Below are 24591 nucleotides of genomic sequence, written 5' to 3' on the forward strand. Positions count from 1 at the left end.
GCGGGGCGTCGGGCCGGGGCGCGGCCGGGCAGCTGCGGCGGGGGCTGCTCGCCCCTTTCAAAGTCCGCGGCGCCCCGGAGGGCTCCTCCAGCTTTAGCCCCAGACGAGTGGCGAGTCGGTTTAGGGTGTGTTGCTAGAAAAAGCGAGTTGCGGCCACCGGGGCCGCCCGGTTAGACGTGCCTGATGGCAATCTCTGGCGATAGCTTTTAGAGGTAGAGGAAAAGTAGTCCTAACTCCCCGCCCCCCTCCGCCCTGCTCGTCTTGCCTGAGGCTTCGGGGCAAAACGGATTTTTCCCCCAGCCCCTCCGTATCCATTGTTTTGTACCATCCCCTCCCCCCATGCCTAGGTAGAAGAATAATGACTCCCTCGGAGCATTAATTTGCCTTTCTCTTTTCTTTCTTGGCTGAGGGTTTGTGTTAATGTGGAAGTACGGATTTACAAACAGGTGGAATGAATATCGTTTCGAGAGTGGGAAAGAAGATGCTTTGTGTGTGTGTGTGTGTGTGTGTGTGTGTGTGTAAATTCAGCCCTTGAAGTTGGTTTTGTCTTTCTCTTGGTTTGTATCATCACGGGTGTGATGAGAATAAAAGAGGAAGCACTGTTTTGCAGCCTACCCCCCAAAAAATATTTTTCAAGTCTCTAGAAATCCTGAAGCAAAATTAGGTTGCAGATATGGATTCTGTATGGTATTTGTCTCAGGTGATGGCTCCTAGTAGTCTCTAAACTCACACCTGTGTATTTCTTGTACACCCTTCTTCGGTTGCCAGAGGTCTAATATCTACGTATCAAAAACTTATTTTTTGTTGTTTTCAGAAATCGACGTCATACTCATGTAACCAAATATTTTCGTATCAACATTGAAGAATAGTTTTCATTCTTAAAGATCTCAATGTACTTCTCTTTGCTTTTCACTGTTCATTACTCTGCATTGGCATAGAGGTAGCCGTTATTTCAAATTTGTAACAGAAAGCTTCTAATTTGAATTTCACTGAGTGGGATTTTTTTCTTTTGTTTATAATTATGACCATTTTTAAGAGTAAGGTACGTAAGTGACCATTCACATATGAAACTTAGATTGAATATGAGATAAACCTTTTGCACTTATTTGACCATATACTTCGCACTAAAATTTTTATGTAGTTACAGTTTGTATATTTGAAAACTAGAGCACAGGCAGAGTAAAGGTTTTTATCTAAGGTTTGTAATTTTCAGGTGACTTAAATGTCACAGAAAGCTAATATGTGAAAGTTTAGAGTTTTGACATCTTAGTTTTGGATATGGCCTTTTTCTCAAGGCACTCAGTTTTGAGTAGCTACGTTTGTCTAAATTGCCATTTGTTTTCTGACCAACCTGTCGTCATCAATATAATTTTCAAATTTTAGAATTTTTTTAGAAATCATTGTGGATTAAAGAGATAGAGTTTGTAGCTGGGTTACTTTTTAAAAATTAACCATATTCAGAAAGTTAATTAGAGCTTTTTTCTGGTAATTGTAGCATGTAATCATCATACATCAACTTTTGAACTACATGTCAGTCAGAAATTTTGAAACATTCATATTTAAATATGAACATGAAAATATAAATACTTTAGTTATGCTTGCTGAAATTGTGCTTTTAAAATATTACTTTTTTTTTTTTCCTGTAACAAGATAGAGAATGACCCACATTTGGAACCCCTTCACCAGAGACTCATAAATTGGAATTGTGTGTAAGATATATCCAAAGGTTTCTTTTAAATAGTTGCTGATATATGTTGTATTTTGGCTTCCCAGTATGGATTTAGGGGGCAGGTGGTAAATAAAATTGGAATACTTCATTTAATAGGTTAATTTATGTCATACTTGTTTAGAAAGTGTGCTTGATTTTCATTGTGTAGTGTTTCTGGAAGCCTTGTGTTTTTTAGACAATTTAAAGAATTTTTGCATTGTCTTTTTAATAAGATATTTAAATACAAAAACTCTTGTGCTTTTGACAAAGTATGTGTGGATAAAAGGGTGGATGATTTTAAATAAGAGTCTTAAGATTCTGGTTAACATGTTATTCTTTTGTCCTTTATATATGAAAAGAGAAATCTTCTTGAATAGTTGCTTGTATATTTATAACAAAACATGACCAAAAAAAAACCCCACAAACAAACAAGAAGTAACTAATCAAACAAATTAACTCACTCCTTCAGTGAGTTCTAAGGTTTGTAGCTTGAAATTGATGCAGAAATTCTGGAACTTGTTTATGAAATGTCAATTATAGGAAATTTAGTTATAAAATAAACTACCTTTTCTGGAAGACTGGTGGGAAATGTTTTGTAAATGAATATATCAATATGGTTATAAAGTAGTGTGATACAGTAAGTACTTTTATAGGATATATAAGGACTGAGTCCTACAAATATTAAGTTGGTAGATACTTTTGTTTATTGTTAGACTTACTATATTTCATGCACTTCATATATTATGCATTAAACATTCCATAAGACTAATAGACTAAAATATGGATATAATCTATCTGCTGTTCTTATGTCCCTTATTTTAACTGTTGAGTGTTCTCTATTTGTTTTACGTGTTATACAATATCAAATATGTGCCCTAAAGATCTTTTTAAAGATCTTTTTCTGTATCAGAAGTTAAATTTTTGTATTTTCTTAACTTTGTTTTAAAACTTCATTTTAGAAATCTGGATTTTTTTTTTTTTTTTTTTTTTTTTTGTAACAAGTGAGCTGTGTTATGCTTGAACTTGTTATGTGCTGAAATTTGTTGCTAATCAGTGCAAGCTGTAAGAAACAAGTATAAATCTTAAAGTCTTACATTATATTTTAAAATATGGAACTGTGTTATTTTAGGGTAAAAGTGTTTATTTGAATTTTTTTCTCCCAACTTTTTAATACAGTGCTTTAATTCAACAAAGTTTAAACAAAAAGAATATTATAATTACAAAGATCCCTTAAGCTTTTGAGATGTTGGTGACATATAAGCTCCTTGAGGAAGTATGTAGTTCTCATCATCAAAATATAAAGGAAAACTAAGTAGGTTTCACACTACATATCTCGGTCCGATTTCTCTGAACATCAGCACGGATTGCAAAAAATACTACATTCTGTAAAAGGTTAAAGGATTCTTAAACAGGAAAGACTGAACACATTGCTTGTAGCTAAAACATTATAAGAGATCTTTAAAAAGAGTCTCATTGGGTCTCCATGTGAAATTAAGCTTTTGGTAGTCTATTTTGTGTTTATAGTACTGTGAACACTTCTAATGTTTTAAGCATATCATTTGCCATTCATTGCTATCATTTAAATACATCATTTGCCTTTCATAAATATCTAGAAGCCTTACAGTTTTGATTAAGTTCACAGGGAATTAAGATAAATCTTTAATTTCTGTAGTGTTTTGCAGGTAACATGGAAATGGCTTGTTCTTTTTTTTTTTTTTTTTTTTTGAAATGGATTGTTCTGACAGGTAATTTCTAGAACCTGAAATTTCATCAGCTTGATTTGGATTTTTTCAGTTTACAAATTTTGTGTTGTATAGAACTTTTTCTGCTTTCAACTTTTGTAGTCTTGCAAAGTAGTCTTTAATTTTTTAAAATTTTGTTTTGAATTTCTTACTAGAGTTTCATGCTTACTGTCATAGAACTTCTTCAAAATGCCTTATATGTCTCAGCCTCTGAGGATGCTGATATAAATATATCAAGTTTTCTGCTTTTAGTGAGTTTAGAATTTGTATCACAAACTGGTCAAATCAGTAGTGAGTGGCACAGGGTGATAAGTGCTTTAATAGCAGTATAACTTGGTGAGTGCCTATGTGACTTCATGAATATCTGACAGTGCTTACCGAAGATAGGACATGAGCTTAACTCCCGAGGAATAAGTATGATAGGTGAAATGTAGAAAAAGTTTAAAGGTAGGACATAAGGTCTGTTGGGGACATTGCAAGGAAATAGCTATTGGATTCCACTAATATTTTAGGTCTTACAGTACATGTTCTTGAAAGCTTATATTTTTAGTGGTTCATTCTTTCTTTTCTTTCTTTTTTGTTTGTGGTTGGCTCAGCCTGTCCTGGGGGCGGGGCTGATAAGGTTTGTGGTGCCCCGGATCCAGTCATGGTCCCTGAGCTTGCCTAAGCTTGACTAAGCAGGTGCTTTAGATCACTGAGCTCTCTCACTGGCCTCTAGCAGTTATTTCTTTTTCTTTTTTTTTTTTTTAAATATTTATTTATTTTTATTTATTACATTTATTTATTGTGTGTGTGTGTGGCCAGTTCAGCCCACCAGGGGGCGGGTCTGGCTGGCATGTGGTGCTGGGGATCAAACCGCCGTCCCTGTGCTTTGCCAAGCTTGTTTCAAGTAGGTGCTTTAGACCACTGAGCCATCTCTCCAGCCCTCTAGCAGTTATTTCTTGTATGTCTAACTTAGGCCTTGAACTGTAAACCTATATAAATGCTGAGGGGCTGTTCACATTATTATTAAAGACTGTTATGTAAGTTTTAATATTTTAATTAAATACAGTGAGAATATGTGAGCGTAGCTAATGTGCAGTAATTCCCAGATTTAGAACTTAGATGATACTGTGTTGCAAAATATTTAAATGTCTTTTTATGCAGTGTGATAAAAGTAACATTTATGAACCTGTTTAATTTATAATTTTTTATTATATAAATATTAAAATGTATTTTTCTTGGTATATTTTAAAGCTTTTTACATACTCACTTGACAGTGCCTCTTTAGTTAAGTCGTTGAATGATGAATAATTATACTCTGGTAGAAGGCTTTCTATATTCTCTGAACTTGAAGATGGGATAATTTTTCATATAATATGATGTAATAACTTCCTTAGGGATACAGTAAGGCCCATTTAGATGTTGCAAATTTCTTTTTAAATGTTTCACATTTTAGGAATTTCCTTAAAATGTTACAATACCTCTCATGTCAAGGTTATTAGGAACCCAAACCTTTCTGGCATTTCTTTGCTTACATACTATCCCATGAGCCCTTTCTTGACTAAACTAATCACTCTTCAGTCCTCGTTTCTGTGTTACCTCATTTGTGAGACCTTTGATCTTTATATTCTCCTGTTTTAAAATCCCTTATCACCTGTGCTCCTCTTTTATAACACTCATCATTTTTGTAATGATGTGTTTGTCATTTTTGCTAAAGTATAACCTTTATGTTGAGCATTGAATATGTCTGGTTTTACTCTTTCTCCAGTAATCAGTTGTAGGCTCCTAGTAGAATACTAGTTTTAAATTAATGATTTAGAGCCCCAACCAAGCTGAACTTCTTATAGGACAGAGACATCATGATGTTCTTGTTCTTAAATGTACATTTTCTGTCTTTAGATATAGCCCCTCAGGTCTTAAATCAGGCCTTTTAAACTCATCTGCTTTGTAACTTAAAATGTTTGGTGATCAAATGTTTAAAAGGACTGAAGTATTCCTAGAAGCCGTAAGAGAATTGAGCATTAGAACTAAGGTAAAACACTTAAAAAGCAGTTGCAAGTCATTAAAGAAAAGGTAGTTTATGTCCACTGATGTGATAAACATGTAGAATCTTTTCAAGACACCATTTGATTTATACCTGGAATTATAGCAGTGATAAGGGATCTAGGGTCATGAAGATAAAGTTGATATATTTTGTTAAAGATGACAAAAGACAATGTATTATATTTCCAAAAGGATTCCATTGAAATTGTTAACAATTTAAAATTTTTCATGTGTTACGTTTTTTTGTCATTGGAGAGATTTGCTTAATGAGTTAAAATAGGCACTAGTATTTATTGAACAAAGTAAATTGAAGCAGTGTGAAGGTACTGAATCACTGCACTCTAGTATTTGCTATCTTAGAATTCGTAGAGGTAGGTTTTTACACTTTTATTAACTATGCATATTTTGTTGCTTAACTATGAAATATGTAAAATTGATTAACTGAACATATTTTTCTTGATTAGTGTTGAATGAAAACATTACCTGTTACAATGATATGACAAAATGGTATAAGTATTGTTGCCACTTTATGCTGTTAGAGAGGAAGGTTTGTTCTGTTGAGCTCTGCTGGTCACCTGGACTGGAAAAATTAGGTTGAAGTTTAAAACAAATTCTTGGCTGTAACTATGTGGTGCCCAAGAAGTTAATAGGAAAATAGGTCGTATTTAATTGGCCTTTGGTTTTATATATCTGGGATGTAGAATTCAATATTTTGCTACAAGGCTTTTAGTTCTGGTTGAAATGTATTTTATCTCACCATTGTGATCTTTTGAATTCTGTGACTATATAAGGATAGGTAGAAGAACTGGCTGTTTACTTTGTTGCTAAAACAAATACTGGTTTATCTACTATGTGTTAATTACAGTTCTAAATTCATAGAAGTGGGATGCTTACATCTAGGCAGCTTAAAATAATGTCTTATGATTTAATCTTGAAGATATTTCTGCACTTTAGAAGTAGTGATTTGAAATTCTTAATACTAGAAATATGGCTGTGTTTCAGAACACCCACTAAGCAACTGTGGGAATGTAGCATACTAAATTACTAGTAGTGCTGTAATATTTTTAAAAAAATTTCTCCACCTCCTGTTATGTAATATCTTATAGTAATACATATAGAACGTGGGTATTTGAAATGTTCTGTACAAAGTGTATTGAAGCCAGAGTATATGTGAGGTTCTGTCAAGCTTTGTATCGCAAGCTCAGGAACTAAAGATTGGATAGAGAGGTGGTCAGTAAATGTGTGATGTAAATCTGGTGGCCTGTGTTTTGGTTGCTATAAGGTCTGAACAATAAGAATCACTCTATGGCATATACAAAACGTATTTTAAAGATGAAATCACTGTTTTCAAAACAACTTTAAAAATTTTGATCGTTTGATAACTGATCATTTGATTTCTGATACAGAAAAACATCTCTATAATGCTTACACATATTTAAACATTTTAACTTTTTCTTCAGAATATTGCACACCCGGGGGCCGGGGAGATGGCTCAGTAGGATAAGTGCTTCCCTGGACCTGAATTCAATCCCTGGTTCCACAAAAAAAAAAAAAAAAAAAAAAAAAAATAGAACACGAGCTCATGCCAGGTCCTTTCAGGTTGGGAGTTTCAGGGGCCAGGGAGATGGCTCAGTGGAATAAGTGCTTCCCTGGCAAGCGCAAGGGCCTGAGTTCAATCCCTGATTCCGCAAAAAAAAAAAAAAAAAGAATTTATCAGAATATTGCACACCCAAATATTGGAACATTGTGTTGATCTATAAAATCTATTAATTGATTTTTGTTGCTTAGAAAAATGTTTCTAAAGTGCTTTTATGCAGCATACTTTTACTACCTTACATTGTAAAGAAAAGGGACCAAGTTAATCAATTATTAATTGCACAGAAATGAATGCTGCAGTTAATTGTTTTAGCTTAAGGATTTGTGTGATCTGCAAAAGGGAAGACAAATTGACTTTATTTATTTATTTTTTTGGGCAGAACCAGGGATTGAACCTAGGCCCTTGTGCTTGCCAGGGAAGCACTTATTCCACTGAGCCATCTCCCTGCTCCCCCCCCCCTTTTTTTTTGGCAGGACTGGGAATTGAACTCACACTCCTGCGCATGCCAGGGAAGTGCTTAGTCCACTGAGCCATCTCCCCAGCCCCGACAAACTGACTTTTAAAAGTCAGGTGTAAAACTCTTGCGGACTTAGGTCTGTGAGTAATGCTTTACTATATGACTAATTATCTGCATACAAAATTATAAAAAATTATCTAGTCCTTTCTCAACTAGAGCTCAATTATAATTGAAATTTTTGTATTTAGAATAATGTAATAACCAACAGTGGTCTTGTAGCAAAGTCTGGAAGATTTTTGTTTCATCAAACAAAGTTGAAATTAAGTTTAATACAATTGAAGTTTGTCTTTTTAAAATATATGCAAATTCTTTGAAAACCAATAATCCAAAAGTGTTGCATTTATGTGATAATTTAGTGTAAGCATATGTAACTCTTATGAACATTATCCAATATTTGGAAGTAGGCAAACTGCTACTCTTTGAGTTGCTCCTGAGAAAAAATATTTTTTGTTAAGCAATATGCATTTTTTCTTTTCGGTGTGATTTAAATAATGTGTCATTTACTCTGTAGATTACTAAATTATTTGCATATTTATGGAGAAACGATGTCAAGGTTTTTATATCTAAGTGGGACTTACATTTTGTAATTTGTGTTAGTCTCTTTTTACTGCTATCATAACAAAATAGCACAGATAGGTAGCCTAAATAAATTTTTTTTTTTTTAAATTATGAAGGCTAGAAAGTCTAAGGTGCCAACTGACACTTCTGTTACTGCTTCTTTTGCGGATGGTTATCTTCCTTGTCTGTCCTTACTTTGTAACTCTTGCCTTTAAGGACAGTAGTTAAGATCTCACTTTTACAGCTTCATTTAAGTTTACTTAAGTTCTTAACACTTTCTCTCCAAATATCATCACATTTGGTTCAACATAAGCCAGATAAGGAGTTCAGTCTACAAATGGATTACGTTCAGATGATGATGGATGATAGTACATACCAGTTGAAAATTGTGGGGTTGTATGTATTGATAGTTACAAGAAATAATGGAAAGATTGCTACCTTTTGATGGTTTTGAAAGCCCCTAATGGGCAAAATTTCTTACAAAGTTAGCTTGAAAGTGATGTCTAATATGTTTCTATTGATCTTACATGCGAAATAGTCCTGCTTTGTATTATTTCAAAAAAAATACAGAGATAAAGGAGATTGTATTTTAAAATCAAAGTATATCATGTAAGTTATTAAACTCAAACTGACAGTATAATAGGTAAATAAGTTAATTAGGGGCCAGGGAAATGGCTCAGAGGACTAAGCACTTCCCTGGCAAGCTCAAGGGCCTGAGTTCAATCCCCGGTTCCGCAAAAAAAAAAAAAAAAAAGGACTGAAAGGCCATTTGTTTTGTAATAATGGTAAGTTACTAAATAAAGCACAAACCTTGAAAACCACTGAAATCTTGCTGTTTATACTTTTATTTTTCTTCCTAGTTTTTAGGACAGTTTCTGAGAGCTTATTTAGAATGAGTAATGGGAATAACTTACACAGACTTAAGGTGTGGATTTCTACATGCAAGAATAAAATATTAAGTATAATTAACTTGCTTATTGTTTTAAAGTATGAAAATTGTTTTTAGTTGAAACTACTCTTGAATATTTTAGTTATCTTAGTGTTTATAACCTAATGTAGTAATTACATTTTTGTTTCTTTTACTTTTTTTTTTTTAATGTTATGCATTTGGCACAGGGTCTCACTACACAGCTCCAACTCATAGTGGTTTTCCTGTTTCAGTCTCCCTAGTACTGGGATTACAGGCATGTACCACCACAACTGGGTCAGAGCTGGCTCAACATGTAGCACTGGGGATGGAACCTAGCTCTTTGTGCTTGCTTGGGCAGGTGCTTAGACAGCTGAGCTATCTCTGCAGGCCTTTTTGTTTTGTATACAGATAAGTAACTGTAAAGGAGGAAAAGTGGCTTCCTTTCTACCCCATTGGTTCATTGGCTGGTCTATGAATTAACTTGGTATAGACAAATTAATAGAAAAACCATATTTATGTACTTAAGCATAGGAGTCCTACAAAATAAGAAACTCAAAGAATCAGATGATTGAAGATTATATAGTGTTTTCTGAGTTACAGGAGGAAGTAGGGATGTAGGGATTTGTAGTAGGAGTACAAGTTATTTGTGGTTGAAGGGAAGAATTATATAGTGAGTAAGGGTTTGTGTTACTATGAGGATAAAGTCAGGTAATGAAAATTATTGTTGAGCATCCTTTCTATATTACTAAAATATAGCAGATATTTTAGTAATGTAGATTTCTTTTATAGACATAAACCTCCACTACATAAGGACAGCACTGTTGTAGCCACTACTGTGTCTGCAGTCTCAAACTTACTAGTTGAAAATACGTATGTCAAAGGAGTATATTTTGGTGTGATATATTTGGGACTTGCTATGGCATATTGTAGTCATCTGGACTTGATATCCTGAGCCCCAACAATAATCATCTTTTTAGTGTATTATCACTTTGCAGGGCAAATTAATAATAAAATATATTTTGAGAATACTTAAGTTGTACATGACATATTTGGAATTCCATGACGACAGGCAATTCAAGCAGTATTTGCAAGTAAATATTTTTGGTAATGTTTATATGGGTCATGAAATTGTTCACATAATATTTGGTCAAGATACTTGATAATGAGACTTGACTAGAGAATTCTGCAGTTCACACAAATGATGAGTTGAAGTGTTATATGAGAAAACTGTAATTCCAGTTACGGTTTGTATTGGGGCAGAGTTAACAGGTATTTTCAGTTCTTTGCTCTAAACTCTTGTTTGGGATCTAAGTTACAGGTACAGTAGATTTTCTGGAAAACTTCCATTTATTTGCTCCTGTATATAATCAATTCTGTATCTGCCCATGTCTGCCCAGATTATTTTATCTTGCTCCATTATCAAGAAGAAAAATACTGAATTTCAGAGTACTGTGAATGTGGACTCCTCCTGACTTCCCATTAACATGGACATATGTAGGACTTTTTTTTTGAGCGGGAATTCTTTTAGGTTCACAAAGTTACTACCTAGATTCAGTTGGCTGCTTAAGGGTTCTTTTTTCCTTTGTCTGTGGAGAATAGCGTTTTCTTGAGCATGTTAATTTTGTTGGGGCTTTGTTTTAGGTCTTGGTCTTTTAGCTTTCTAGTTTTGAAAATTTATTTTTAAACTCTTAAGCCAAAAACAAAATAAAGCAAAAGATAGCTTTAGGTAATTTGGAGATGACAACCATTTTTTAAAAAAATTATTTAAAAGAATAAGGAACTTTTAAGATCTTTATAAACATGTAAATACAACTGAAATCTTGCCATTTTTAGATATTAGTATAAAAATATAAGCAGTTTTAAGTAGGATATAACAAAACACCATGCACAAGATAAAGCTTTGTCATTATTATTCAATTATTCATAGTCCGTTGTGAAGCAATTTTTAGAGAAAAATTGCTTTGTATAAGGAGTAGGTTGTCTAATAAAGCAGATAAAGCTAAGTTATTCAATAAACGTAAGTGCTCTGTGTGCTAAGTATTATTTAAGCACTGGAATATAACTAGAAAACCTATTCCCCATTTTCCTATTACCTTTAAATGAGTCATCTAACCCAGCAAATGTAATACTGGGTGGGTGCTAACTGTTCTGATAGGGAAAACTAAGTGGGAGCACTGAGGAGAAGATGTATAGAAAGCTTTTTCAATAAGTGGGTGTTTTCTTAGTGAAGAACTATAAATCTGTGTTTCTTGAAGAACAAAATAGCTGTGCAAAGTCCTGGACACGAAAAATGGGAGGCCATGCAGGATGTGAAAAACACTGATGTTACCAGAGTATAAAGTAGAATTTTTTTTTTTTTCCTGGCAAAAGGGCTAGATCTTGAAGGCTTGATGACTACTTCTAAGAATTTTGAGTTTTATCCTGAGAGATTCTGCCAACTTTTTAAAATTGAACAGTAACCTTGTTATATTTGAGTGAAAAACCATTCTAATTATAGTCCCCTTAGATTAAGAATAGGATGAGGAATGGATATGAAATGGTGAGATCAGTTAGAAGGCTACTAGAGGAGAGAATTAGTTACACTCTTTACTGGGGCTGTGGCATTGAGAATGAAGAGAAGTTAAATGAAGTCAGGAGAAATTTTGGGAGAGTTTAATAGGATTTGGTGATTGTTCAGATGTGAAAGTTGAAGGAGAAAGGAATGAGAATGACTCCATTCTTCCTGTTCCCCCATCCTAAACTTTTTTATTTCTGCTTAGATGCTACTTCTTTAAAAAGCCTTCCCTGATTCCTCCAATCTTCAAGTGCTTTTCTTTTGTGTTTCAACAAGCAGCATTTTCTTGTTTCATCTATTTGTCTGTAAACTTAAAGACAAGGACTACACCTTATTTCATACTTAGTACCTTGCCACAATGACATTTATTATCTATAAAATGTTGATTAAATGAAAACATTTATAAAAATTTAAATGATTATAATTGGAGAAAATTGGTTTCTGAACTAATAGCCAATAACTTGTTTTGCAACTTGAAAGTGAATCAGCTATTTGCATGACTTTTGAGTATCACTTTGTATATTCTAATTCTCACCTGAAGTACTGTATAAATTAGGTGCTTTATGGACTGCAGTAAGCCCTCAACTTAGAAACATTTGAGTTGAAGATTTTCAGAGATACAAACTGACCTTGTGTTACTACTAATGCTTATGGATATAAACAAATTGGGAAGTAGCTCTCTTGTCTGCTGGACATTGTCACAGTTGTGCTGCCTATACAGTACATTAGTATTCAGAAACTTATAGAAGCTCAAAGCAATAGCCATGGAAACAAAAGGGAAAATACTGTACTGTACTATAATTTTAAAGTAAAAAGTTTCTTTATAGTATTTAAGGTTTTTTTATGTTTTACATTATATATTTATGTCAAACATGATGACTCACTTTGTCAGACTTGTGAGTGAATCCAGCCCACAGAATTCTCCCAAAATGGATCTCGTTCACTGGGGACTTACTATTTTACAAACTAATTGACCTTTATAGTTTTGGCCTTCTCTTACATTATGTTGTCATGCTTTCTTCATACATTTTAAAGTGGCTTTTACTTTGTCAGTTTAAAATCAACATAACCAAGGGCCGGCCAGATAGTTCAGCAGATTAAAGCACCTGATTAGGCAGACCCAGGGACTGGGGTTTGATCCCTGGTGTGGCATGCTGGCTCCGCTCTTGGGGTGCAGTGAGATGGTGACTTGAGACTAGGTCTGGTGGTGTGCACTTGTAATCCCAGCACTTGGGAGGCTGTAAACAGGAGGATCACTATGAGTCTGATCTGTGTAGTGAGAACCTGTAGACCCTGTACTAAATGCACTAAAAAAAAAAATAAATAAAATCAATATAACCAAAGTGTTAGCATTAGATTTTTTTCTCTATTAAGTTGAAAATGCAGTAGCTTTTTCCTTTTTTGCTTATAAAGGAATGATAGCTCATTATATGCATAAAAATATACATACAAAGATGAACAAAAGTAAAAATCACTCTTAAAGATGACACCTGAATATTTGATAAGCATTTTTCTGGACTTACAAAATTTTAAGTATACTCATACTTTTGAATGATAGGATTAAATTAAAAGAAAAACCATAAACTGAGAGGAACAAATATTTATAACATGTATATAAGACACGATACTAATATACAAAGAATCCTGATAATCAGTATGTAACCAAATAACTCAAAAGAAATAGAGTCCTAAACTTGAATTTTGACAGAAGATCAGGCAAGTAATGAAAATACAATGAGCACAGTAGGGCAAATGTATGAGGTGGTTGAGATCAAAAGCACTGAGAATGGGCAGGTTCTGCTCAGTGCTGGTTGTTGTTACTAGGAAACGTAGACCTAGCGATACCCACATCTTTTCTTTTTCATTTGTGTGTTTGGTACAGGGTATCACTACGCAGATCGCAGATCAGATACATAGTGATCCCCCTCATGAGGATTCAGCCTCTTCAGCTCTGAGATTATAGTCATGCACCAGCACATCCGCAGTCAGTCACTGGCTCAGCCAGTGGGGACTGGCGCAGCATGGGAGACTGGGGATCAAACCCTAGTCCCTGCGCTTGCCAAAGCAGTTTTGTCCTCTGAGCTATCTCGCTGGCCCAGCCACATCTTTTGATAGAGGTCTAGATTTTTATATGGTGTTTTCATTTACTAAATTTTGGTATAAATTAAGAAAAATTAAAATCGTGATGTGTGTTACATATGTTAGCTATGAGCTTTGAATACCTTAAATGGTGGAAAAATAAAAAGATTTGCTAACAGATTAAAATAACATTTTTTTTCATATATCAGATGGCAATTAAAAATAATTTGAAAGGTTGGTGAATATAAATTCATGGTGAGGCTCTTTGGAACAAGGCAGTTTAGAACTAGGGATAAAAATTTAAAACGCATATCAGTCTTGACTTAATAATTCCACTTTCAGCACTCTGCTTTGCACAAATATTCTGATAAATGAAGGTTTATACTCAATAAAGTATCTTTGGTCCTAGCCAAAAAGGAAAAAGTTGTTAATGAAAGTTTAAAAAATTAAAATAGAAGCAACTCACATTGAGTTGGTTATACAGAAATGATTAAATTATAATATATTATGTAACAAATCACAAGAGTAAGGTATAGACAAATCATAGCAATAAAAAGATATGAAGTATATCTGTACTATGTGGAAAGAACCCAGAATTTGCTATTTATCTTTTATTGCAAAATTTGTAATATATATGTATATTTAGTCTGTTTTTGTTTTTGAGATTGCATAGGGCCTTTTTTATGTTAGCCTTTCCTACTGAGCTACATCCTCATCTTGTATTTTTTCTCCTTCCCCTTTCTTTTTTGAGTCAGTTCCACTGATTACCTAGGCTACCCTGCACCTTGTGATCCTCTTGCCTCAGCTTCCCAAGTAGCTAGGATTATAGACAGGAACTGATATTGTCTGTGTAGTATGCTATTGTATGGCACCGTAATTCAGTCAATTGGTGTACAAGTAGGTGTTTCCAGTGTCTTGCTATTTGAATGCGCATGCAGTGAACATTTCTTTGTCTTTGGACATCTTTATTGTCTCATAAGATAGGTTCATTCTGTATTTTGTATGGTGACATATTAAATATTTGAATTTCTATAGATGAAGGAAATTTGTGTTTCAGAGTTTATTTGGATATCATTGAAATTGAGTAAACATGCCTTAGACATAGTAGTCATAACTGACTTAGAAAATTGGCATTGTGTTCAGTCATATTAGTTTCGTTTACTTTTTTTTTTTTTTTTCCTTTTATGTATTTGGTAAAGGGTCTTACTACACACCTTGGACTTTAGTGATCCTCCTGTTTTTAGCCTTCCCAGGGCTGGGATTACAGGCCTGTGCCACCACACCCAGACTTGGTTGCTGGCTTAGTGTGCCCCAGGGGCGGTGCAGGCGCGGCATGTGGGACCGGCATCAAACCCTGGTCCCTGCCTTTGCCAAAGCAGGTGCTTTAGTCCACTGAGCTGTCTCGCCCACTCACCTTTAATGTTTTTAAAGATAGTTTTAAGTAGTGGTTTCTGTCTGTTCCATGCAAGGAGTCCGAAGTTCAAAGATACAAAAGTATAAAAATTACTTTCAACATTTTAAAATTTCTCTTAGTTTCTCTTCTTGGTAAACAAGTACTACATTGAGGCTATTTTGAATTTTTTTTTTTTTTTTATAGAGCTGAAAGTTGAATCCCAGCAGACTGGCTAACGTCATCACTAGTGTCCTGTTTGCTATACAGTAATTCCGTAACAGATATGTTCTAGAATATTCAGTGGATTTCTGAAACTCGGTGATACTGAAGTGTGTGTGTGTGTGTGTGTGTGTGTGTGTGTAATATATAATAATAGAATAATAATTAGGACAATACATATGACAACTGAGTCAGCTTAGTGTATAGAGTATAAGGGGATGATTTCACATTCTAGGTGGAATGGAGGGTAAATGTATAAAAGACTTCTTGCTATTCAGATGGGTATATAACTTAAAATTTATGAATTGTTTATGGAATTTTCATTTGGTATTTTCAGATTGTAATTTACTAAAGATAAGTTAAACCAAAATCACCATGGAAAGCAAAAATGTGGATAAGAGGATGCTACTGTACTGATTGAATTGTTTCATACCAGTACACAGTTTTAAATAACTGCATTCTTTTAAATAACTGCATAGTGTTTCATTGCTTAAACATTAATATTTAACCAGTCTTTTTGGTGAATGTATAGGTGTACCAGTGCTACTCTTATGTAGTTGTTCTGTTTTGTGAGCTAATCCGAGACTTTTCTTTTAATTGATGCATTTATCTAACCTAAGTTATTCTGGCATTATGCTTATTGCCTCAAATTTATAGCTAAAGGATTGAGGTAAAGTATAATAACAAATATACTTAACTATGTAGAGCAGTGCAGTAGAAAGATATGAGCATGTCTCAGTCCATTCTCCCAATTTTGTTGGTTATACAACATTGTCAGGAATTACATATTTATATTACATTCTGCGGCCATAGGTTTTTTTTTTTTTTTTAATTTTAGACCACTATTTAACTGGATTCAGTGCTCAAAGTTTGTCGTATTTGCTGTAGTTTTTTCCCCCAATCTTTTGCTTTATCTTTTAGTGTTTTCTTCAGGAGCAGTTCACAGGAACAGTATTTCTTGAGTTTTTGCATATTTAATGATACTGAATTGTTTTTATGTTAGACTGTATCATTAGACTGGGTATAAGGTCTTGTGGCATTCTTTTTCCCTTGGACTGTATAAACATTTCTCTGCTGGTTTCTAGTATTATCCTTTCCCTCCCATTTTAGGTAGCTATATTTCTGCCTCTGTTCTCAAAGGAGTCTCTTTTCAAAATCTCAAAGTATAGTGATTTTTACTAGTACTGTATCTGAATTAATCTCCACCTGTTTTGCTTTCAGAAAGGCTTGCCTTTTCAAGCTGCATGATCTTTCTGTTCATTGTTGACTCTCCCAGCCTAAGTGATGCCAGGTCTGTGAAAGCATTGAGCTCCTTAGTATATTTGAGATACTGTTTCTTTTTTCATCTGAATCTGAAAATCGAATTTTCATGCACTAGATTCTCCCACTAGAATATTTTTACTTTCAAGCCTTTGATATAATAATGTTAGTGTTGGAATAATTCTGTTTCAGTAACTTGAATCTTATTCTGAGTGGCATCATAATTGAAAAAAAATTATTTTTTTTGTTGAGATGCAGGTCTTCCTGTGTTACCTAAGTTGTTCTTGAATTTGTGATCTTACTGGGGCAGTAGGATCACCTCTAGGGATTACAGGCACATGCCACCTTACCCAGCTCTGAAAAATCTCATTGATAGCTAGTAGGCAAGCCTCTATTTTTGATTTGAATATATTCTTGTATTTATATGACACCATTCCATTTTACTTATTCTTTGTTCTTTAGGAAGAGCTGGGTGAAGCTAAGAGATGGCTAGGTATTTTTTTCTACTGTATTTCTTCAGCGTGACTGGCTATATTATTTTCTTAGTCCCAAATATAAAATCATATCTAACAGCCCCACATAAATTTTAGTGTTTGATAAATTATTGTAACTTTTAGTTTAAATCTTTGTTGCTCAACTTATGATAACTTTGTAGATCCACGTTCTGATTTTGTTTTCAAAATCTCAATTTTTAATAATTTTGTAATCTCTTCTCATATGTTTAAGTTACTCATATTTACTGCTAAATAGTTGGACTTTGAGCACTAAAACATTGAGAAATTAATAGGTACTCCTCAGAAAAGGCTTTGTTAGCTACATACATTTGAGAAATCTTATCCCTTGTCAATAATGTGCTTTGAAGCATATAAAGAACACAAATAATTTCTATTGCAACAACCGTATAATTGTGTTTGAAACATATCCTGAACCTTTCTGACCTGGAACTGGATAAACATTATAGAAATACACCTTTGAAAATGTTGAGAATATTTTAGGGAGTATATTTGGATTAGTATGTTAGAGTATGCCAAAATATGTATTTGAATGGCAGTTACGATTACCTATAGGCATGGAAACTTTAATAAGATTTTTATATTGATAGATTACTGTTGTTCAAGTATATCTACTCAGGATATGTAAGTATAATGGTATCTTTATAAAAATTCAAGGTGTTTATGACCTAGGAATTACATTAGAATTTATTTTTCTAGATTGAAAGTAATTCTTGAGTGCCTACTATGTATTAAACATGCAAAATGGATTATCTCTGAAGCTACTCTGAATTAAGATTTAGTAAGAATTTTAACACTTTAAAATGCCTATGATGTCATACAGCCTCCCACACTAATTTTTCTTTTCTTTTTTTAAAAATGTTTTTGGTACAGGATCTCACTACGCAGCTCAGACTGTAGTGATACTCCTACTTTCAGCCTCCACAGTGCTGGGATTATAGGTGTGTGCCACCATACCTGGTCTTGGTGTTGTGCTGTGGCGCATGCAGAGGTGGTGCCAGTGCAGCGCCTGGTGCCAGGGATCTAAACCCAGTCCTTGCGCTTGCCTGAGAAGGCTCTCAGTCGGCTTAGCTATCTCACCAACCCCACACTCATTTTTCACATGAAAAAGCCTAAGCCACAGAAAGAGGTTTTGTCCATATCACATGGAAATTTATAAGAGGTTTCTGAGCCAAAACCCCAATTTCACATGTTTTTTTTTTTTTTTTTCTGGGCAGAACCGGGGATTGAACTCAGACCCTTGCACTTTCCAGGCAATCGCTTATTCTACTGAGCCATCTCCCTGGCCTCACATCTTCTTTTATTTTTTATTTTATTTTATTTAATTTATTTTTTTTGCGGAACCAGGGATTGAACTCGGGACCTTGTGCTTGCCAGGGAAGCACTTAACCTACTGAGCCATCTCCCTGGCCCCTTCTCACATCTTTTTTAAAAGCTACATTTTCTTTTCAGTATATTACTTTTAAGATCATTCCTTTTTACATGGAAATTAGCTAAATATTATCTTCTTTTAAGGGGAGAATTGTGGGAAGGGATTGTTCCACTTTGGTGTCAGATTATAAACTAAGTCAAATTTAATATACATAAGTACCCAAGTAAGTCTTTTGGCATTCAGTTTCTTCTTTACCCATCTGAATTACTTGTTTTTTCTCTTCCCCTCACAAGATAAAAATAATAACTTTAAAATATTCTTGTACTTTGACCAGTATTACTACTAAAGAATAAGTAGTGCTTAGTTTTAAGAATTGGAGCATGGACCTAGGATGGAAGAGTTAAGTTCTTCTCAGAATTGAACTACGTTACTTCTTGATGATCATTTATGGAAGAGTGATTTACTTACATATTTTATTAATGGAAAGTAGACTTAAGTGATTAATTCCTAAGTGTTGAATTTAAACTTGTAATATTATTATTATTATTATTTTTTTTCTTTTCAGAAAGATAACATTCAGAAAATAATTTTGGCTGGGAATGGGGGTGCATGCGTATAATCCCATGACCTGGGAGGCTGGGGGCTGATGCAGGAGGATCTCTGAAAGTTCAAGGCCAGCCAAGGTTATAAAATGACTTGAAGGCCAGCCTGAACTGCATAGTGAAATCCTATCTTAAAAATTCAGAAGAAAACAAAATAATAGTTTAGCTCTGGGTTGTAGGAATTATGAATTTAGATACATTATTAAAAGATTTTTTTTTTTTTTTTTTTTTTTTTTTTTGTGGAATCAGGGATTGAACTCAGGCTCTTATGCGTACCAGAGAAGTGCTTATTCTATTAAGTCATCTCCCTGGCCCCTAGAAGATATTTATTTAAATGATGGAATGACCAGTAAACTAATAGAGTAACCAGTAACATCAGTACACAGATTGGGGGAAGTAACATTTTTAAGATGTATTTGGTTCTTTTGTATTCTGTTGGTTATTAGATTATAGAAAGCAATCCTACTTTTCAAATTTTTTTTTTCTGTCAGACATTTACCTTGGTACATGTGTCCAATCTTGATTATTTATATGATTATATTTCCTTAATCTAAAATAGAGTATATATATTGAAGAATTAGAACTCTTATTAGTCTCATAACACCAATTATCTGTTGTTTTGGATAAGTAATTTTAGTTTTTCTAACTTTTAAGTTTTGCTATCTGTAACTAGGGATTGGTCTGCCTCAGAATAATCAGAGTAGCTTAATGAAGTGACTTAAAACACTTGATCAGTACTTGCCATATACCAACTGTTTAATACGTTCCATTGCCACAAGTACTGTAATGTCACATTTATATCACAGTGCAGTATTTGAGAAATTCATGTCTCTAAATCTTAGTTAACTCATGTATTAAATATGAATAATATTACCTGGGGTCCTCACCTCTCAGTTGTTTTGAAAATCAAATATAATTATATGAAAATAGTTTATAAATTCTCAATTCCTATCTGAGTTTAGGCAGCAAGTTTTTTTTTAATGCTTGAGTTAACTACACATCTGTGAATGATAATACAATCATGAAATTACAATTGAAAAATAAAGTATTTCAACAGATCTTTAAATAATAACTCTGCAAGGAGCGAGAGAATAAATTTTAAAACACTTAAATTTTGAAGTACATTTTTTTTGGGAAAAGATGTACAAATCTAGTAAATTGTAACTCCTCTATTCTAGTGACCATTCTTACTCAAGGACTAGAAGAGACTTACTGTGAACAGACTAAATCACAGGGTTACAAATCAAAATGAGCAGTTCAGTGCAATTATCAATTCCCACACCATGCAACACCACTGGAGAAACTGCTGTAAATTTTAAATATAGAGGGCAAAATGCTAGTGATTTCATAAGGCATTTACAAACATACTGAAGAGCAAAATGTTTGAGTAGTTTTACTAAATGCTTTTTTTTTTTTTTTTTGTGGAACCGGGGATTGAACTCAGGTCCTTGTGCTTGCCAGGGAAGCACTTATTCCACTGAGCCATCTCTCCAGCCTCTACTAAATGCTTTCTTTGGGACATCATGTAGAAACCAGTTCATGCATGGAGAAGAAAACAGCAAAAAAATCACTTTTTCCAAATTCTCCCAGTGACTCAATGTGAGATATGAAAACTGATGGGGAGGCATCTTCTTGAAAGAGGATCTTGCTGTGTAGCTAAGGCTGATCCTCCCGCCTCAGCCTTCTGGATGCTGGGATAACAGATGTGAGCCAACATGTTGGGCTGTGTAAACTAAGTACAGTCCAAGAGCTTTAATTCTCATTAGCTGACTGATTTAAGTCACTAGTACAAATACTGATACTGCTATTTTTGGCGTTCCTGCAGTGTTTTTATTGAAGAAAACCTGGAGAAAGAACTGCTTATACCACAACAAGGAAGTTAGGTAGGAAACGGTACCATGGAATAATAAGGCCCTAAAGGCAGAAAGTTTTATACTGTTAGAAGAAGATAAGGTAAAGGTAGAGGTTTGAAGATACACTATTTGGGAGAGTTTAACTGAGGTTGGAAACTGATCTGTCTTCCTTTAGAATGGTGCCTTGGTAACTTTTTTCTTATTGCTGGGACAAAATATCCAACACCCCAAATTAAGGGAAGAAAGGTTTATTTAGCTCATAGTTTGTTGAAGTTTCATTCCATACTTGACTAGCTCTAGGGCAGAATGGCACATGGCAGAGGGCAGCAGTTCATGGCAGCAGAAAACAGTAAAACAACATGAGCAAAAGGCAGTAGCAAGCCTCCCTCCTTTCCTTATATTGCCTTTAGGCTCTCTGTTCCGGGGCGGGTGTAGTACTCACACCCATAATCGCAGCTTTGGATCATGAATTAATCAGAAACTCTAGAAGCTGCCACATGACTGCATGAGGCTCTGGGGGGACACCTACAAACAGACCATAGCAAATGGGCACACTGAAGCACATGCCTTGCCAGGCCAGTCAGGTACACATTCCTTTGATGATTGCCACATGCAGTTATATTATCCCTTGTAAATTAAAGGTTATCAAGATGTTTAATTCATTTATGTCCTCTGATAGTACTCATAAGACTTTGGCTGAAGAATCTCACACTGTTCTTTTAGCACTGTTTTGAATTTGTTCTCAAATTTCTTTATCTTAGTCCCTGCTGTTTCTTCTTGTCATGTATTTTCCTGGGTGAGGGTAAACCAAGTTTATTAACTGCTGTGGTGAGTTTTTTCATGGACATATCTTCCTATATCTGAATAGTTTTATGTCTATTTCTAGTCTACAAATTTCTAAGTGAAAAAGTACTTAAAGTGGATGGATATTATCAAAATATCTTACAAAGGGCCTCACCATGTTATGCCCACACCAGACTATCAGGTGTATTTCTTTGTAATTCTTATTAGTACTTTTTTTTTTTTTTTGTATTTTCATGTTTGATAAATATGAGACTTTATTTACTTACTTGAATGCTTGCTTGCATTCTGGCTGTTTTCAAATGGCCAGAAAAGGAGCTCAGAATTTGAGTGTTTTATTTCAGAACAGAAACGTAACTTCATGGAATTGACATGAGTATTTGTTAACATATACTATCCTAACTTTAGACTTAAGGATACTTGAGAAACTACCATTTTGAATGTGATTTTTGTCAATTCCGTGTGTGTTTCTTTACATGCATATAAAATCAAAGCCATCTAATACCTACTGGGGTTTTCCCACATCAGTCTTTTTTTTTTTTTGTTCCTACACCACGCAGGAATCTTGCAGTTCAGCATTGACATGAGTAGGAGTTAGTCTTGGATTCAAGTTAAAGGGGTCAGTGCCAAGAGACTGAGCCACAGACACCAGTCACAAATCTGGGCTGCTTATATTTCTGACCAGGTGGCTAGTGAAACTCTTTCTCAGATTGAGTGATTTACTAGTACAGTTCACAGAACTCACTGAAGTGCTTTCTAGTACCGGTTTATTATAATAGATACTACTTAGAAACAATTGGAAAGGGGGGCTATGCTCTGAGGTAAGGTCTAGAGAAAGAGGCTAGAGGTGTGGATATTCATACGCTTTCCCAATGCACCACCTTCTCATGTACTTAGATGTGTTCACCACACTAGTTCTTTAAACCCTGTAGTTTAGGAATGCTTTTATCACAGGTGTTGTTGATGAAATTATTTGCCGATGATGATTAAATCAATATCTAGTTTATCTCCTCTACCTCAGATACGTAGTTGGAGAGAGCAGAAATATTTTAATAAATTTTCCAGATTATTAAAGGTATTCATTGATACTGTGTCAAATTCAGCAAGTAGTTTTTGAAGTGTAATGTAGTAAGACTATATTAATAAACTTTTCTCTTTGTAGATACAAGGTTTCAGGGAAGTTGCAAAAAAAATTTCATTCAGCTTCCTACAGTGCTGGCATCTTACCTAATTGTACATTGTCAATATAAAAACTAGGAATTTGAAATTAGCATGATATTATTAACAAATTATACAGTTTAGGGGCCGGTCGGGGAACTGGCTCAGTAGAATAAGTGCTTGCCTGGCAAGCGCAAGAGCCTGAGTTCAATCCCTGGTTCCACCAAAAAAAAAAAAAAAAAAAAAAAAAGTCCCTTTAGCATTTTTCATGCATTCATCAGCATCGTGTATTGCTGTGTATTTTTATCCTATTTATAGATTCATGTAACTGACATCACAGTAAATAAGCAGAATTATCCTATTGTCACAAAACCAAATCTCCTTCCCCTTCCTTATACTTATCCCCTGGCAACTACTGTACTACTTTGTTTTCTATCTCTATAGTTTCATCATTTCAAGAATATTGCATTATTGGGGGCCTGGCCCTAGCTCAGGCCTTTAAGTGGCAGCTTCCACAAAGCTGTCAGCCTCAGGTTGCTGGAGTTCGAACCTCACAACTCTCCCGCTGGCCAAAAGTGCCCTGAAGGCGTTCGAGGAAAAAAAAAAAAAAAAAAAAAAGAATATTGCATTATAGAATGTATTACCTTTTAAAATTGATTTTTTTTAACAGTAATTCCTTGATATCCAGGTATAACTTATATGACAGCTTTTTGCTCCTTATTGCTGAATAGTGTTCCATTGAAGTACTAAGCTTTGTTTAACCAGTCACCTTTTATGGACATTTGGATTGGTTTTAGTTTTTGCTGTTATTAATAAAACTACTGTGAATAGTGGCATATATATCTTTTTGTGAACATATAAGCCTTCATTTCTTGGTGATAAATGCTAAATAGTGCAGTTGCTAGGTTATAGGGAAAGTATTTATTTATTTCACAGTACCTGGGATTGAACCCAGGACCTTGTGCTTGCCAGGCAAGTGTGTATTCTACTGAGCTATCTCCCTGGCCCTATGTTTAGTTTCATGAGTACAGTGCTTCTATTTTCTGGAATGCCATACTCATTGTTTTGCCTTTCTATCAACACTGTATAAGATACATGGTTTCTCCGCATTTATTTGTCCTTGGTACATGTGGTATTGTTATGTTTTTACTTGATCTTCTCTAGTAGATTTTTTTTTTTTTTTGTATTTAGGACAGGGTGTACACGGTCTCACTGTGTAGATCAGACTTGTAGTGATCCTCCTGTTTATAGCCTCCCAAATGCTGGGATGACAGGCTCGCGCCACCATGCCCAGTCTCAATCACCATCTCAGTGTGCTTCAGGGGTTGGGCTGACACAGCAGGCCTGGGGATTGAACTGACTCCTGTGTCTGCCTAAGCAGGCGCTTTAATCCGCTGAGCTATTTGACCTGCCCTTGTGTATTAGATATGTAATGACCTTTCATCATGATTTAATTTTCTAATCTAGCCTGTTAATGTTTTATGTACATGTTTGTGTGTAAATATGAATTATTCCTCCCTCAGGTAGAATATTAAATATCAATAAGTAATAAAAGCACCTACAATTTTCAAGTTGGTAGTCTAGTTTCTTTTTTTTTTTTTTTGAGAACTTCAATCAAAACATATTTATTCTTTAGTAGTACATGTTTGCAATACATATGACTTATTTTTTTAGTTCATGTTTATATCACATAGAGATTACATTCATGTGAAGAATTGCTACACACACACA

The 24591-nt window shown here is 34.5% G+C and overlaps 1 protein-coding gene across 1 annotated transcript in view; it reads left to right on the forward strand.

Moving 5' to 3' along the window:
• Positions 1–24591, forward strand: part of Shoc2 (SHOC2, leucine rich repeat scaffold protein) — a 114029-nt gene that overhangs the window by 1137 nt on the left and 88301 nt on the right. The gene's annotated exons all lie outside the window — the stretch shown is intronic.

The sequence above is a fragment of the Octodon degus genome, unplaced genomic scaffold (genome assembly GCF_000260255.1).
Source record: "Octodon degus isolate 3935 unplaced genomic scaffold, OctDeg1.0 scaffold00042, whole genome shotgun sequence".
Classification (NCBI taxonomy): Eukaryota; Metazoa; Chordata; class Mammalia; order Rodentia; family Octodontidae; genus Octodon; species Octodon degus.